This window comes from Capricornis sumatraensis, unplaced genomic scaffold (assembly GCF_032405125.1).
Source record: "Capricornis sumatraensis isolate serow.1 unplaced genomic scaffold, serow.2 scaffold15, whole genome shotgun sequence".
In the NCBI taxonomy this organism is placed as follows: Eukaryota; Metazoa; Chordata; class Mammalia; order Artiodactyla; family Bovidae; genus Capricornis; species Capricornis sumatraensis.
This window is the reverse complement of record NW_027184626.1, coordinates 282174-298687: the sequence shown is the minus strand read 5'-3', so window position 1 is coordinate 298687 and position 16514 is coordinate 282174. Positions and strand designations below refer to the sequence as shown.

The 16514-nt window shown below is 38.5% G+C and overlaps 1 pseudogene; it reads right to left on the bottom strand.

Annotated features, from left to right (window-relative positions):
* Positions 1–447: 447 nt before the first annotated feature.
* LOC138072396 (5S ribosomal RNA) lies at positions 448–568 on the bottom strand (annotated as a pseudogene).
* Between the last annotated feature and the right edge of the window lie 15946 nt (positions 569–16514).

Below are 16514 nucleotides of genomic sequence, written 5' to 3'. Positions count from 1 at the left end.
AAGATGCAGGGCCTCAATATGCTAGACAACAAGAAGATCTAATCTTAAACTTATTAATATGATGCAGGTAATTCAATTTCCTGTAGAGACATCACATAATTTCCCATATTTCTTAGAAGAAAGAAAGTGAAGTCACTCAGGCATGTCTGACTCTTTGCTACCCCGTGGACTGTAGCCCACCAGGCTCCTCTGTCCATGGGAATTTCCAGGCAAGAATACTGGAGTGGGTTGCCATTTCCTTCTTCAGGGGATCTTCCCAACCCAGGGATCGAACCCAGTTCTCCCACATTGCAGGCAGATGCTTTACCCTCTGAGCCACCAGGGAAGCCCTCCAAAATGGCAGAAGGTAGTGGAACACTATCCATGGACTGTAGCCCACCAGGCTCCTCTGTCCATGGGATTTTCCAGGCAAGAATACCGGAGTGGGTTGCCATTTCCTTCTCCATGAGCCTACAGCACCCAGTATTCCCAGGCAGTCTCCCATCCAAGTACTAATCAGGCCCGACCCTGCTTAGCTTCCGAGATCAGAGGAAATGGGGCGTGTTCAGGGTGGTCTGCTGCTGTTGCTAAGTCACTTCAGTCGTGTCCGACTCTGTGCGACCCCACAGATGGCAGCCCACCAGGCTCCTCCGTCCCTGGGATTCTCCAGGCAAAAATACTGCAGTGGGTTGCGATTTCCTTCTCCAATGCATGCATGCATGCTAAGCCACTTCAGTCATGTCCAACTCTGTGCGACCCCCTGGACAGCAGCCCACCAGGCTCCTCTGACCACGGTATTCTCCAGGCAAGAATACTGCAGTGGGTTGCCATTTTGGCCGTAGGCTTATCTCCATTTGCATCACGAACTGAATATCCCTCATCCCCTGGCTGATTCTCTCAACCATGACTTGGGTGATCTCCCCCAAATTATTAGTATCTCTACAAGGTGACTCTTGCAACATGACTCTGATTCTAAGTACCAGAGGCCATAGGAAAAGCTGAAAACTAGGACATAATTGCAAGATGTGATGCTTAAAATTGGGTAAAGTAAGAAAACCTTTGTCATGGAGTTGAAAGCCTATTGAAAATAAGGTAAGGATTGAAAGTGTACAATAATTTTGATTTTTACACAACACAATAATATCTTAAAATATTTAAATGTAAAACATTCACATTCCAAATGTTTCATGTAAGCTGAATAAAAGTAAAGACGACTTTCCTCTCAATTTAATAAAAATTTCTGATACCAGATTATTACTTACTTATTTAATTGCTCATGGCATTAGTTTTCACCATAAATTCAAAATCCAATTAACATTTTATTAATGAGAGTATGTGTATGGGCACATAGTACTTATAAAACAATTTACTAATACTCTGCAGATAAGCTTTTCTGTTAACATTCCCCCGGTGCTCTATTAGTATTAGCATTGCAATTTTCTTTATCAATACTCACGTCTCATAGCTTCAAATTTAATTTTACAAGTTTTCAAAAACAAAATACAATGTTAATATTTCCCCTGAAGGAACTTAGAACCAAATTTCCTCTTTAAAAGCACAATAAAGAAATTCCTACAGAAATGAAAATATGTTGTATTTGTAAACAACTGCTACCACTTTTTATGTAAGACTTCTGAATTTTGCTTTTTTATATGAATATATTTTACTTTTTCCCCATAATTCTCTGTAAGGAGCACAACAGATTATAATGAACATAACCAGATCTGTAAAATCATTGAATTGGTCAAATACCATTCTTTGGGAAATCTTTGTCTAATGAAGACCTTAGTATCTATTTAATCTTGAGTTGTTCCCAGTATTGGATTAGATGACATGCTTACTGGATTTATTTTATGAATATTAATTTCCTGTGGCTATTGTAACAAGGAACCACAAACTTGGTAGTTTACAACAACAGAAATGTACTCTCACACAGTTTTGGAGGTCAGCATTCTGAAACTAAGGTGTTGGTCTGACTGCACTCCCTCCAAAAGTTCTATGAAATGATCTATTCTTTGCCTCCTCCAGCTACTGGCAGCTGTATGCATTCCTTGACTGTAAGCCGGATCACTCTTGTCTTTGCCTCTGTGGTCACACTGCTTTCTCTTCTCTGTGTCTTCTCTTCTGTCTGGCTCAAATCTACCTGTCTTTCTCTTACAAGGACACTTATCATTGGATTTAGGCCTATCAGGGTAGTCCAGGATTATCTCAAGTTGAGATTCTTAACTTAATCACATCGGAAAAGACCACTTTTCTAAATAAGTGGCATTCACAGATTTCAGAGATTTGGTGTAGACATCTTTTGGGGGGCTATTATTTAGCCTTCGATGGCAGATATTTAAAGCTTTTTTGCTTGAAATAGTCTAATTCTTCTGCCTTATAATTCTACTGTTCTTTTAGTTTGTTTAAAGAACTAGAACTAATTCAAGAAAAAGTTTTGGATATATACTCTACTTAAATATTTAAAGAAATTTGTTCGATTAAGTTTGGAAAACATATTTTACTCCAAGAGTTAAAAGAAATCACTCACAAAATTAATGAAAAAGATGAAATACTTGTACTAAAACATGACAATTTTCTGTCTTTGTATAATTGACTGTTATACTGAGGGCAGAGGCTGGCAAAAAAAAAATTAACATGTTTGAGTTATTTAAAAAAAATACTGTCTTGACTGTTGAATTAAGGAATATAAGGAATGAACTAGATCTTTATGTGTTCTGCAGTCTCCCTACTGTTAGTCTTAATGCTCTTCAGTTATGGTTATCTTACCCCAGAAATGTATATTGCAAGCTGAACAGTCTATTTTCTTGGGCTCCAAAATCACTGTCGATGGTGACTGCAGCCATGACACTTGCTCCTTGGAAGAAAAGCTATAACAAACCTAGACAGCATATTAAAAAGCAGAGACATTACTTTACTGACAAAGGTCCATATAGTCAAAGCTATGGTTTTTCCAGTGGTCATGTATGGATGTGAGAGTTGGAATATAAAGAAAGCTGAATGCTGAAGAATTGATGCTTTTGAACTGTGGTGTTGGAGAAGACTCTTGAGAGTCCTTTGGACTGCAAGGCGATCCAACCAGTTCATCCTGAAGGAAATCAGTCCTGAATGTTCATTGGAAGGACTGATGCTGAAGCTGAAATTCCAATACTTTGGCCACCTGATGCGAAGAGCTGACTCACTGGAAAAGACCCTGATGCTGGGAAAGACTGAAGGCGGGAGGAAAAGGGGATGACAGAGGATGAGATGGTTGGATGGCATCACTGACTCGATGGACATGAGTTTGAGCAAGCTCCGGGAGTTTGTGATGGACAGGGAGGCTTGGAGAGCTGTAGTCCAGGGGTCGCAAGGAGTCAGACATTACTGAGCAACTGAACTGAATTGAAACAGTTTATAAAAGTTTTTATTGATTTAAAACATTTAAAACTATTTAACTTTCTCATGAAACATGGCGTGGCTAATATTCATTGAATGTTAACTGAGTGCTAGAACTCTCTGGAGGTGAACATGAATGTTTAAAAAGGCAATGTGGATATTATGTGTTCACAAAAGCTCTCAAACATTATCTCCATAATTAAATGCTCTTCAAGGAACTCCCCAATTGCTCTGTAAAATATATGGAGCAAATCTCAAGGGCTGCTAGATGCTGGTGATAAGCGGATTCAGTTCTAGCAGATCTGTGTGATTCTGCACCAACTCACTGTCTGCTCACTAAAAGTCAGTCGGGTGTGTTTCCAAACCTGTATGTGCCAAATGCATTTACTATTGTTACTGCTGTAATTTAGGAACTCTTATGTAGGATGGTTAAAATCAGTACTGAAATCCAGATAGCTGTTATTTCTATGAAAACTACGCTGAAATTTTTGAAAGATTCAAGACACATATATTGCTAAAAAGAATCCCTGTCAAATTAGGTTTAGGTTAGACAATTGTACTAGGCTAGGAAAAATTATATAATTCTAGAAGGATTCTGTACTCACATTATATCTTTCAGGTTCTCACTCCTTTTTATTTGAAGCACAATTGATTTATAATGTTTTAGGTATACAGCAAAGTGATTCAGTCACAGATAGTTACTAGGTAGATAGAGAGAGATGACCTTTTTTAGATTGTTTTCCATTATAGGCTCTTACAAGATACTGAATAGAATCCCCCGTACTATACAGTAGGTCCTTGTTTATCTATTTTCTATATAATAGTAAATACAGTAGTGTGTATCCTTAACCTCAAATTTTCAATTTATCCCTTCGCTTTCTTTCCCCTTTAGTAACCACAACTTTGTTGTCTATATTTGTGAGTCTATTTCTGTTTTGTAAAAAAGTTCATTTATATAATTTTTTAAGAGTACATATATAAATGATATCATATGATATTTGTCTTTCTCTGGCTTACTCTATTTAGTGTGATGATCTCTAGGTCTATCCATGTTGCTGCAAATGGCATTTTTCCTTTTTCTCAGCGGCTGAGTAATATCCCACTGAATACGTGAACCACATCTTCTTTACCCATTCATCTGTTGATGGACATTTAGGTTGCTCCATGTCTTGGCTATTGTAAATAGTGCTGCTATGAGCATAGAAATACATGTATCCTTCTGAATTAAAGTTTTCTTCTTTTCTGGATATATGTCCAGGAGTGCGGTTGCTGGATCATATGGTAATTAAAAAAATTTTTTTAAGGAATCTCAATACTCTTTTGCATAGTAGTTGCACCAATTTACATTGCCACCAACAGTATGAGAGTTCCCTTTTCCCCACACCCACTCCAGCACTTATTATTTGTAGACTTTGTGATGATGGCCGTTCTGACCAATGTGAAGGGTACCTCACTGTGTTTTGATGTGCATCTCTCTAATTAGTGTTGTTGAGCATCTTTTCATGTGCCTATTGGCTATCCATGTGTCTTTTTTTGAGAAATGACTATTTAGGTCTTCTGCACATTTTGGGGGTTATTTGTTTTTCTGATATTAAGCTGTATAAGCTATTTGTATTTTGGAAATTAAGCCCTTGTTGGTCACATAATTTACAAATATTTTCTCTCATTCTGTAGGTTGTCTTCTCATTTTGTTTATGGTTTCCTTTGCTGTGCAAAAGCTTTTAACTTTAATTCAGCCCCATTTGTTTATTTTTGCTTTTAGTTACAGTACTCTAGGAGATGGAGCCAAAAAAGTATTGTTGTGATTTATGTCAAAGAGTATTCTGCCTATGTTTTTCTCTAGGAAGTTTTATTATAGTATCCAGTCTTACATCTAGGTAGGTGTTTAATCCATTTTGAGTTTCTTTTTGCAAAAGGGGTTTTCATTCTATTTTTAAAAACACTAAAATAGGAAATTAGATATAAAATTTGAGCCTGGTTTTTATAAGATAACATTGTACCTTAATCAGTGGATTCATAATAAAAAATGGTCTAAGGATATATAGTTGAAACTAAATAAAATAAAATAAAACTAAAAGGTACATCATTTTTATCATTACCTACTGCAATTGAATTAGTTAACAAATTATCAGTTTTGATTACATTATATAAGAAGGTTCATACTAGATTTGGACTTGAATTACATGATAATTTTAGTTGATTTAAAATTTTTTCATTCAAATCCTCTGGAAAGAGTAACTAGTAGACAAATATTTACACAAAATAAAAAATAAATACAGTTTATATGTACAATATAAACCTATGTTTCCTACTAGCTGTGGTAGCAAAATACCAGATAAGTATCAATCATGTTGTACACTTTTAGGGAAGTAGAATTTAGTTGCAGGTAAGACCACAACAATAACATAAAAAAGAACAACAGTCAATACATAGAGGGCAAAAGTCTGAGTTACATTTTTTCAAGCATAATAAAAGGAAGGAAAAAATAGAAGACTTTGTGGGCTACTGGAATCAGACAAAGTTTCAAAAAGGAGATCGGATCTGAATTGGACAGTGAAGAAGGAAGACTGGGGAAGTTAGGGAAGACAGCTGGAGGGAATTGGAAAAGCAAAGGTCAAGAGGTAAAAGAGGATATTAGAGACTTCCCTGGTGGTCCAGTGGCTAAGACTCCACACTTTCAATGCAGGGAGTACAGGTTCAATCCCTGCTCAGGGAACTAAGACCCCAGGTGCTGCCTGGCACGGCCCCCCATAAAAGTGAGGATAGTATATGAAAGAGCAGTAAGGGACTAGCTTGAATGAGTGCATTTGGTTCAAGCTGTCATTAAAGTTTTGAAAACCATGAAAGCAGATCATGAAAGCTCATGAAGCTCATTTCCTTCCTCTAGGAAGATTTCACTGGGAGGTGAGAGTTGAAAGAATAAAAAAGTGCAGAGAGAAAGCAACTTGTAGGTGTGCACAGGAAATTTCCCCCAAAACACAAAGCTCTATAAAAATGAGTGGAAACATTGGAAACACTTATCTTGGTTAGAAAAACAAGTCAAAGGGGAAAAAAAAGGAAAGAAACAAAACTGAGTTATAAGGATTGCACTGTACAGAATCTGAATATATATTTATAATACATCATCTAAGAGAGGAGACTGAAAAGTCAGAATCACAGCAGGACAATTGAGAAAGGATTCCTCTATAGGCTTAGAGCAACGACATTTAGCATGCTTTTCTGTATCCCTTGAGGATGACCTGTGTTCTTCTTTAATTATCTTTAACACACACACCCACACACATAATGCTAATATTTTCCCATTAACCTTAAAAGGTCACTATTTCCTTTAAGGACTACCCCAACCACACCATGAATCTTAGGTCTTCACTGGCTAAAATGCCCAAGAAAAGTTTGAAATCCAGTGCTGTGCTTTGTGCCTAGTAGTTCTATAAATGACCACATGAATAGAGCCTCGGGAGCTAAGAGAAAAATGGAAAGTAGAGAAAGAAAAGAAAGCAATTCACTTAATCTTGGCATCTTGCCCTGTGGAGTCAACATCACTGATGAACTGTCTGGTGGCCTATCTTTTCTATGATTTTCTAGAATAAGCTTATGAATCTGCCTCCCTGTTCCTGCCTCACCAAGAGATGAAACACCAATTAACAGGATTTGTCAATAATGGGCTTTAGATCTAATCCTCCCACAACCATAATGCTTGGAAGCAGAGAATTTCTGGATTTCAAACTCTGTGGCTTCAAGTACCGGATGGACATCTCAAGAGCCTAGAAAGACTCAGCAGAACTGGGAAATTTGGCTGGATTTTCATTTTAAGAAGTATTTGTTCTATTTTTTTTTTTCCCAAGACAGTTTAGAAATAGTCAGAATATGTAATTTGTGTTACTTGATTTGCATAAACATAATGATTTTCAGTGAAGATAATTTGCAGTCAGTTGATTTTTGGAGTACTCCATCCTTTCACTGAGATTCTGAAGAGAAAATTATTTCAAATGAGTGTGATCATAAACTATTATTACCTAGAACTAAAAATGCATATGTGTCATGGGGTCATTACAATGAGTTACAAGAAATGCCCACTCATATTACATATAATGGGAAAAAATGTCTTTAAAATTAACAGAGTTCAGATGTTGACTAGAGCAACCATCAAACAACTCTTAAAAATAAAATATAATGATTTAGTGTGTAGACAGCTGTACTGGCGCTGAGTAATCTCCATTTGCAATAATTACCCGGTTCTGTGATCAAATTTCCTTCTCTCAGTACTATTCCCCCTGGATATTGATATGCTCATCTGTGTTCATGCAGATTAATGGATATTAAATTGTAATGATCAGATTAGAGATTTGTCTGATAATTTAAGAACGGAAATGTACTTTGAATGCTATTTAGTTACTCTTAGAGTTTGAATAATGTAAAATATTCATTTACAATTCAGATTATTTACAGCTACATCAAACACTGGGGCAGAATATGTGATAGATGCTTAGAATTATGATTTGAATCTGAGAAAATAATTTTCAAATAAATTTCTGTGTAGTGTCCATTCAACCAAATAGAATTAACATTAAATAACCCTCATTGGAGAAGGCAGTGGCATCCCACTCCAGTACTCTTGCCTGGAAAATCCCATGGATGGAGGAGCCTGGTAGGCTGTAGTCCATGGGGTTGCTAAGAGTTGGACACGACTGAGTGACTTCAGTTTCACTTTCACTTTCATGCATTGGAGAAGGAAATGGCAACCCACTCCAGTGTTCTTGCCTGGAGAATCCCAGGGACGGGAGAACCTGGTGGGCTGTCGTCTCTGGGGTCGCACAGAGTCAGACACGACTGAAGCGACTTAGCAGCAGCAGCAGCAGCAACACTCATGGGGAATTCTTAATTAGGTATTTCACAAATATTTACTGAATAAAGGCAACTTCTGACTATTTCATCTTGGTATAAGTTAAATAAAATTTTGTGACCTAGTCCACAACTGTAATCACCATCCATAATTTTGTGCTTATATGAAAATATGCCTTTAATTCTAAACAACTGACTCATCAATGAATTTTGGGGACATAACATACTTAGCCTGAAGAAAAGAATACACAGATATTATTTAATAGCTGCTTAATTATTTAGATGCATGTTATTCGAATACATGTATTAGTTATGACTTAAAAATTTTCCAAAGGTAGTTGATAGGTATAAGAAGGAAATTTTTGATCAAATTAAGAAAATTTCCCAACAGGCAGAGCTGACCAGTTAGACCCACTGCTTTGGATAGGAGTGGCTCTCCCATTGAAGTAGATTCTTAAGAACAGGTCAGATAGCCTCTTAGCAATGACAGTATATAGAGAAACTCTGTCTGGAAAGAGCATTTAGACTTAGTTGCTAAGGCTTTGCCATTTTCAGTTGCCAGAATAAGCCTTTGGGATTGTCTGTGGGTTTTATTCAACTCAACTACCAGTTATTTTCATTAACATAGCGTTGACACTTATTTGTGTGGTAACACATCACCACATTTGAGAAGAGGGATATCTGGTGGATGAAATAAGCAAAAGAAGAGGGGTTTTAATTTCATATTTATATTTTAACTATTTTTGACATTTCCACTGATTTTTTCCGGGAAAAAAATTATCAATCTATCTATATAAATATATAGCTGACAAGTTCAGTTCAGTTCAGTCGCTCAGTCATGTCTTCGTGGACTGTAGCACGCCAGGCCTCCCTGTCCATCACCAACCCCTGGAGTTTATTCAAACTCATGTCCATTGAGTCGATGATGCCATTCAACCATCACACTCTCTGTCGTTCCCTTCTCCTCCCGCCTTCAATCTTTCCCAGCATCAGGGTCTTTTCAAATGAGTCAGTCCTTTGCATCAGGTGGCCAAAGTATTGGAGTTTCAGCTTCAACATCAGTCCTTCCAATGAATATTCAGGACTGATTTCCTTTGTAGCAATAACTATTTATAATCAGGTGATTTGGGTAAGATAATTGTTTCATCTAGTCCTTTAATATTTATCAAATTAATGCCTTTTTAGTAATTTTTCTTTCATCAATTCAGATTAGGCTCTTTGAAGATGAGTTCGCTTGTAAAACATAAGCATGTAATCTTCTTGGCTACCAATTAAGATTTGTTTTTTTTAAGCTCAGTCATTCAGCAGAAGAAATGGCATACACACAAACAGAAAATACCCAATTGTCTAAACTATAAATACAACTGTTTTATTTGTCTTTACCGAGATATTCATGTGATTTATTGGCTCTCATAAATTTGAAATTAATTTAAATATTCAAATAGAGTCATACATTTCCTTATGGGTATAAGGTAATTTTGTATCCACTAAAGAAAGAACAAGATAGCAGCAATTTAGAGGCAGCTTGCCTGAATTAATAAAATGAATCCAATTCTATTGACTAAAATGACTACCCAATTCCTTAGCGATGTTTTTCATCATTAATATCTACACATATATAAGGAAGTGCTAGGAGCATCACTCTTGAGAGCGGTGTGCTATGTGCTAAGTTGTCTGGATCTTTGTGACCCCATGGACTATAGCCTACCAGACTCCTCTCTCCATGGGATTCTCCAGGCAAGAATACTGGAGTGGGTTGCCATGCCCTCCTCCAGGGGATCTTCCTGACCTAGGGATCGAACCCCTGTCTCTTATGTCTCCTGCATTGGCAGGCAGGTTCTTTACTGCTAGCACACCTGGGAAGCCCCTGACATTCTATTCTCTGTATCCACAAGAGAGAATACTGAAGGCACTTCAATACACAGTGAGTGAATCTCTTCACATCCATCTTAGCTGGGAGTGATTTCACCCTTCCTTGAGCACTCAGAGCTCTATGACTATATACTTTTTTGGGGAATAAGAATTGATGTACCTCTCCTTCCCAACCATTCATTCACTCACTCACTCATTCATTCACTTTCAATGTCAGGCTCTGTGCAAAACACAAATGTATTTTGCAAGGTATCTTCCTTCTATAGATCTTCAGGTATAAGAAGGAAGATACTGTCCCTCTGTTGCTTTGGACAAAATACAACCTCAAATGTATTTTGTAGAATACATGCTGCTGCTGCTAAGTCGCTTCAGTCATGTTCGACTCTGTGCGACCCCATAGACAGTAGCCCACCAGGCTCCCCCGTCCCTGGGATTCTCCAACCCACTGGAGTGGGTTGCCATTTCCTTCTCCAATGCATGAAAGTGAAAAGTGAAAGTGAAGTCGCTCAGTCGTGTCCGACTCCTAGTGACCCCATAGACTGTAGCCTACCAGGCTCCTCCATCCATGGGATTTTCTAGGCAAGAGTACTGGAGTGGGTTGCCATTGCCTTCTCCGGTAGAATACATGGATAAGTTAGTAAATTACTAACTTTTCTGAGTATTTCTTCCTAACATATTTTAACCTCATTCCCTCCCCTTTTACTTCAGTCTCATATACTGATTTCATAAAAGTCATAAAAATCATTTAACATTTGTTGGGCATTCATTATGGTCAGTCACTGTCCTAAATATATATGTCATTTGATTTCATACTCAAAATAACCTTATAAAGCAGAATTTCTAAAAACATTAAATACTTAGTCTTTAAAATGAGGAAATGGAGGTTAGGTAATTTGTCCAAGGTAGGTGAGTTGGTAGGTAACCAAGCCAGTGCTTGAACTCAGGTAGTTTCCAGTCCCAGAGATGGCTCTTTTAATGACTGCATCTATCGTAACTCTATTAATGGCCCTTTGGAAAAACACGCAGACACAAGACTACAAATTAATTAAGTAATTTTAAATACCAGTGAGAATGAAAATGGATAGTATAGTTATTTTACAAAAATATTTAAGTATGCTAAGAGACAATCCAGGAGATGGAAACAAGAACATTCAAAGTCCTATAAGAAAAGCCAGAAAAATGTAGCAGGTAGAGGTTAAGAATGCAGCCTTGGGAAGGAGTCTGGGTTCACATCCCAGATCCATTACTGACTGGATGTGGAACGTTATAGGCAACTACTTAACTGCTAATCTGCCCTTGTTTCTCTAATCTGAAAAGAGGAAGGATAAGAGAACCCACTCTGGAAGTATTTGTGAGGATTAAAGAAGTTAATATGTATCAAATACTCAGAAGACGACCAGCACGAAATGGCACTGATACTGTTATTGCTGTATTTCATCATGTTGAAAACACCCTCCATCATACAATGACATATTTTTTGTGTAACCTGATAGAAAAAGTGTTTATTATAAAATGCAAGATGCCATCACGTTGGAAACACATCATAATGTTAGAGATGTTGAAATGTTTTTTTTTAAAAAGTATGTCTTAAAATTGATGAAACACCATTTTATTATTATAGACAGAATAGAGAAGAAAAAAGAAGCCATTTGAGAGAATTAAATGTTTGAGTACATTAACAGTTTCTTTTTTTTTCAATACTAATTTTTACTTTCTCTTCATTATTTTTTCAAATATTTTGTGCCTGATCATCAGCTTTTAGTCTCATTGATGTGGGAATACTACTTTTGCTTAGATTTAAAAGCTAGTTGCTGGTGCAGCGGTTAAGACTTCGTGCTCACACTGCAGAGGGCACAGGCTCAATCCCTGGTCTGGGGAGTAAGATCCTCCATGCTTTGTGGCGTGCCCCACTACTTCCCCACCTCCTGCCAAAATTACCTGCTGTGCTCAGTCCTCTGAAGAAAGACAGAAGGCTCTAGAAGGACCAGAGACAATGTCCGAGTGTACGAATATGAAGGGGTAAAGAGTTGAAGAGTGTGCGGATACTTAGGTTTTTCAAATCGGTATCCAAAACTACCTGGCAAATATGAGAATCAGAAAAATGTAAGGGGTTGAAAAATTCAATCAGGTATCAAAATGAGTTGTCAGATTTAAGAAAAACCCATTAATCAGATTATTCATTCAACAGATATTAAGTTAACCAGTGTGAACTCAAGATGTTTTATGTGCTACATGCAGGATATAAAAAGAACAAACAAACAAATAAGGCATTGTCAATTACAGGAAGAAAAATACCTAAGAGAAATTTTAAATTAAAAGTATGTTTAAAAATAACATAGTTAACTGTGACCATAACATAGTTTTCCTGTTGCTAGCATAATGCTTTCCTGATTAATAGTACATTATTTCCTTTTATACTGTGATTCCTATCAGAAATACTTAGCACTCATCCAGCAGAAATTGGAGACCTACTCAGGAGAGGCTCACTCCATATTGAAGTTAAGCTAAGGTCCTTCATGGAACTCAAGTCAGCCCCAGAGGAGGCGTCAGTTAGGTTGTGAGAATTGAGAAGAGGCAGAGTCAGCGTGGCGGAGTGGAATAGATATTAGACTAGGGGTCCAAGTATTATAAGTAAATTCTAGGAGCAGCTTTATAACAAGCTAGTTGTGTGTCACTGCAAATTACCTTATCCTTCTGGGCTTCTGTCCCCTTGTTCACACAAAGCACAGACTGAATTTAGGACTTTAAATTCCCTTCCATCTTGCACTCTTCAATTTTCTGATATTGTTTTACAGGATGAGAGAGGCAGGGAAGTGGCTGCTGTCAGATGCTAAGCTTGGAGTACATGCTTTACGATTTATCTGATTTATTGGTAGGATCTTAGGGCTCTTAAAAGCAGGTCTGTCCTCATGGCATATTACCTTGGCAAACACATCCTCTATGGACCTGATAACAATTCCTGACCACTGTTCTGGAGCCCGCTGCCTCCACGCCTTATCTCATTTATTCCTTGCTACAGCCCTCTGCGGTGTGTGTTATGACTTTCATTTTATAAAGGAGAGGCAGAAACACAAAAAGATTATTAATAATGATAGTAACAATTATTTGTGCTTACTATCTGCAATGACTGCACTAAAGATTATTCGTATATTAACTCACCCAATCCTCACACCCACCTTATGAGGAAGAAAACTGAAGTCGCCCAGACTCGTCTGACTCTTTGTGACCCCATGGACTGTAGCCTGCTAGGCTCCTCCGTCCATGGGGTTTTCCAGGCAAGGATACTGGAGTGGGTTGCCATTTCCTTCTCCAGGGGAATCTTCCCAACTCAGGGATCGAACCCAGGTCTCCTGCATTGCAGGCAGACTCTTTACCGTCTGAGCCACCAGAGAAGCCTCTGAAGAAGAAGGGTCTTCTCTAATTTCCAGATTCACAGCTGAAACATCCAGTGATTAAATAACCTACTCATTTGAGACAGGCTGGGTCCTGGGACCTGGCACCCTTTACTGAATTGCTGGAGCCTGCACAAACATCTCTTGGAGCAACAAAATACAAAGAAATTATAAGGGACTGAAAACAACTGCTTGCATGTACAGTGGGGGCAAAGTATGAACAATAAGATACAAAAGGGCCAAAATCCACCTGCTTCTTCTCAGGTGCCAGGAGCAAAAGTCTGGTACCATGCGTGATTGTTGCACACAGTACCAGGAAGGTGGTGGGCAGACCACTTAGGCCACCCCTCTGTCTGACTGCCTATCACCCACCCTCACCCCCTTTAAGGGTCTTGTTTGCCTCCTGTCAAAGAGTGAGCGAGAGCACCTGTTACTTGATTCTCCTCCCTCGTGCTATAGCACGAGTCCCAGTAAAGCCTTGCCTGAATTTCTCATCTGGCCTGTTAACAATTACTGCTGCATAAAGAGTCCAAGAACCTGGGTTGGTAACAATGTCACATGGTTGGTACTAAAGAAACAGGATTCAGACTTCAGCAGTCCAAGTGCAGGATCTAGTACTCACCCACTGCACGTTCTTCTTACAAACAGGCAGACAACTAGTAAGAAAAGTAGGGAAGCCTGTGGCTCAGATGGTAGGGAATCTGCCTGCGGTGCGGGAGACCTGGGTTTGATCCCTGGGTTGGAAAGATCCCTGGAGAAGGAAATGACAACCCACTCCAGTATTCTTGCCTGGAGAGTCTCATGGACAGAGGAGTCTGGCAGGCTACAGTCTATAGGGTCGCAAAGAGTTGGACACAACTGAACGACTAACACACATGATAAGAAAAGTAGGAATTCAGAATTGACTCCAAAACATAGACTTTTAACATCTATTAAGCAATATTGCCTTGTCTCCTTGCCAGACCACATTCTTCTCCTAGTTTATCTGTGTCTCTGGCCTTCCCATATAAATTCTCTGGTAGCTCAGACAGTAAAGAATTAACCTGCAATTTAGGAGACCTAGGTTCACTCCCTGGATCAGGAAGATCTTCCAGAGAAGGGGATGGCTACCCACTCCAGTAGTTTTGCCTGGAGAGCCCCATGGACAGAGGAGCCTGGAGGGTTACAGTCCATAGGGTCACAAAGAGCTGGACATCACTGGGCAACTAAGCAGACACTCTGGGCTTCTCACCTACCTTTACTCAGTTTTGGTGTCTGACCTGACTTATGACATAGCACCAAACCCAATTATGCTTTTGCTTCTTGTATAGGACTCTGTCGTCCATTGTGCTCACCCCAGAACAAGATGGCATTCTATCCTATCCCTGGCTTCTGTTTCTAACATAGCATGAGAGTTCTTGGCTATCAGGCTTGCTATAGGACCAAAGTCAAGTCAGCCAGCAATGCCCTTACCAAATATGAACCATATGGATCACATAGGCTTATGAACAAAGTTTACTATAGACCAACAAGGGGGAATGATAACAAGCATAACATTCCAAGTTTACAAGTGTTTCTATCCTTCATTTTTGTATATCAGAAAGTAAAATATAGCGCTCACTCTCTCTCTCTCCATCTCTGTATTTTCAGAGTGATTCAACAATAAACCTCTAAAATTCCAATAGCTAAAATGTCATTACTATCACTATTGGAGTTAGAGTTCTATCAAATCTTAAAACTTGGAAACATCTGAATCGTTTCTGTTTTTACATTCTATTAATAAAACTGCATACTGGTGATTAGTGATAATTATTTTGTAGCCATACATTGGGAAGGAATTACTTATCCTCCCCTGCCCTTGCCTTGATTACATACAATTCCCCAGCTTGACTGGTACGGATTTCTTAGGAATCTCATTCAACCTCTGTGTGATACTGAGTGATATTACAAGCTTGCAAAGAGAAGTGGAACTACTAACAAGGAAAATGCAGAGCAAAACCAGCTGCTCCTACCAATGTAATCTAGCGATCTACGTTTTACAAAATCAGAGTAGCACAAGGACATACACTGCATTTCAGTTTCATGGGTCTACTCTGTGCCAAGCGCCCTTTACATCTTTGACTGAAGTAGTAGGTGCATCTTCACGAGATCCTCAGAGTCTTCAATGTCCATAGAAGCAAGCATATGCTCACTGCTGCATATGCAGACAAAGCACTCTCAGCTCATTTATTCAAGCTCCTTAGCTCACATTTCTTTGGTAAGGACTACCAACCGATGATTTGTTTGCTGTTTCCTTTTATGAATCATACAAAATCTGACATTGTATCTGGGCACTTGAGTGTAGCGCTTGCCTCTGGATCCAGAGTGCCTGGTCTGAATTTCAGCCCTGCCACTTGATGACTATATGACTGGGCAAACTACTTAACTCTTGGTGCGTCCATCCTCTTATATATAAAATGCAGATGGCGAGATGCACCTCCAACTATAAGAGTCTGTTGTGAAAATTAAACAAAGTAATATTTGTAAAATACTGAAAAGAGCAGTACATAGATATACAGTACATAAATATTAGCTGTTATTTTTAAACCACGACGTATACTAATACAGATGGGGTGCAAACTCAGACTAGTTCTGGGGCCAGAAACTTAAAATAAAGGACTTAGGATGGGGGCCCAGGGAAAAACTGAAAGGTACATACTCTACCTAAAATCTTCCAAATTCTAACTGTGTTTTAAAGCACTGTAAAATCCAAACAAAGCACATCTGCTGTTAAACTTGGCCTTGTATAGAGAAATGTGGGCTAAGAAATTCTTCCATGAGGGCTACAAAAAATATTCTAGCCCTCTGCAGAATTAAAGAATTTCAGTTTAAACTTAAAAAAAAAAATTGTTGTGATGATTGTTTTTACATTCAGGAAGATGAAACTATAAAACCATCAAATGTAGGATTGCAGCTTAGACACCAACCCAAGAGCAATAATCATTATGTAATATCAGTAAAAGGTTTACTAGTGTAACTCGAGCTGGCAGGGCCAACCTTAACTAGGGCAGCTGGGGGAGCTGTTGAGGAAAAGCA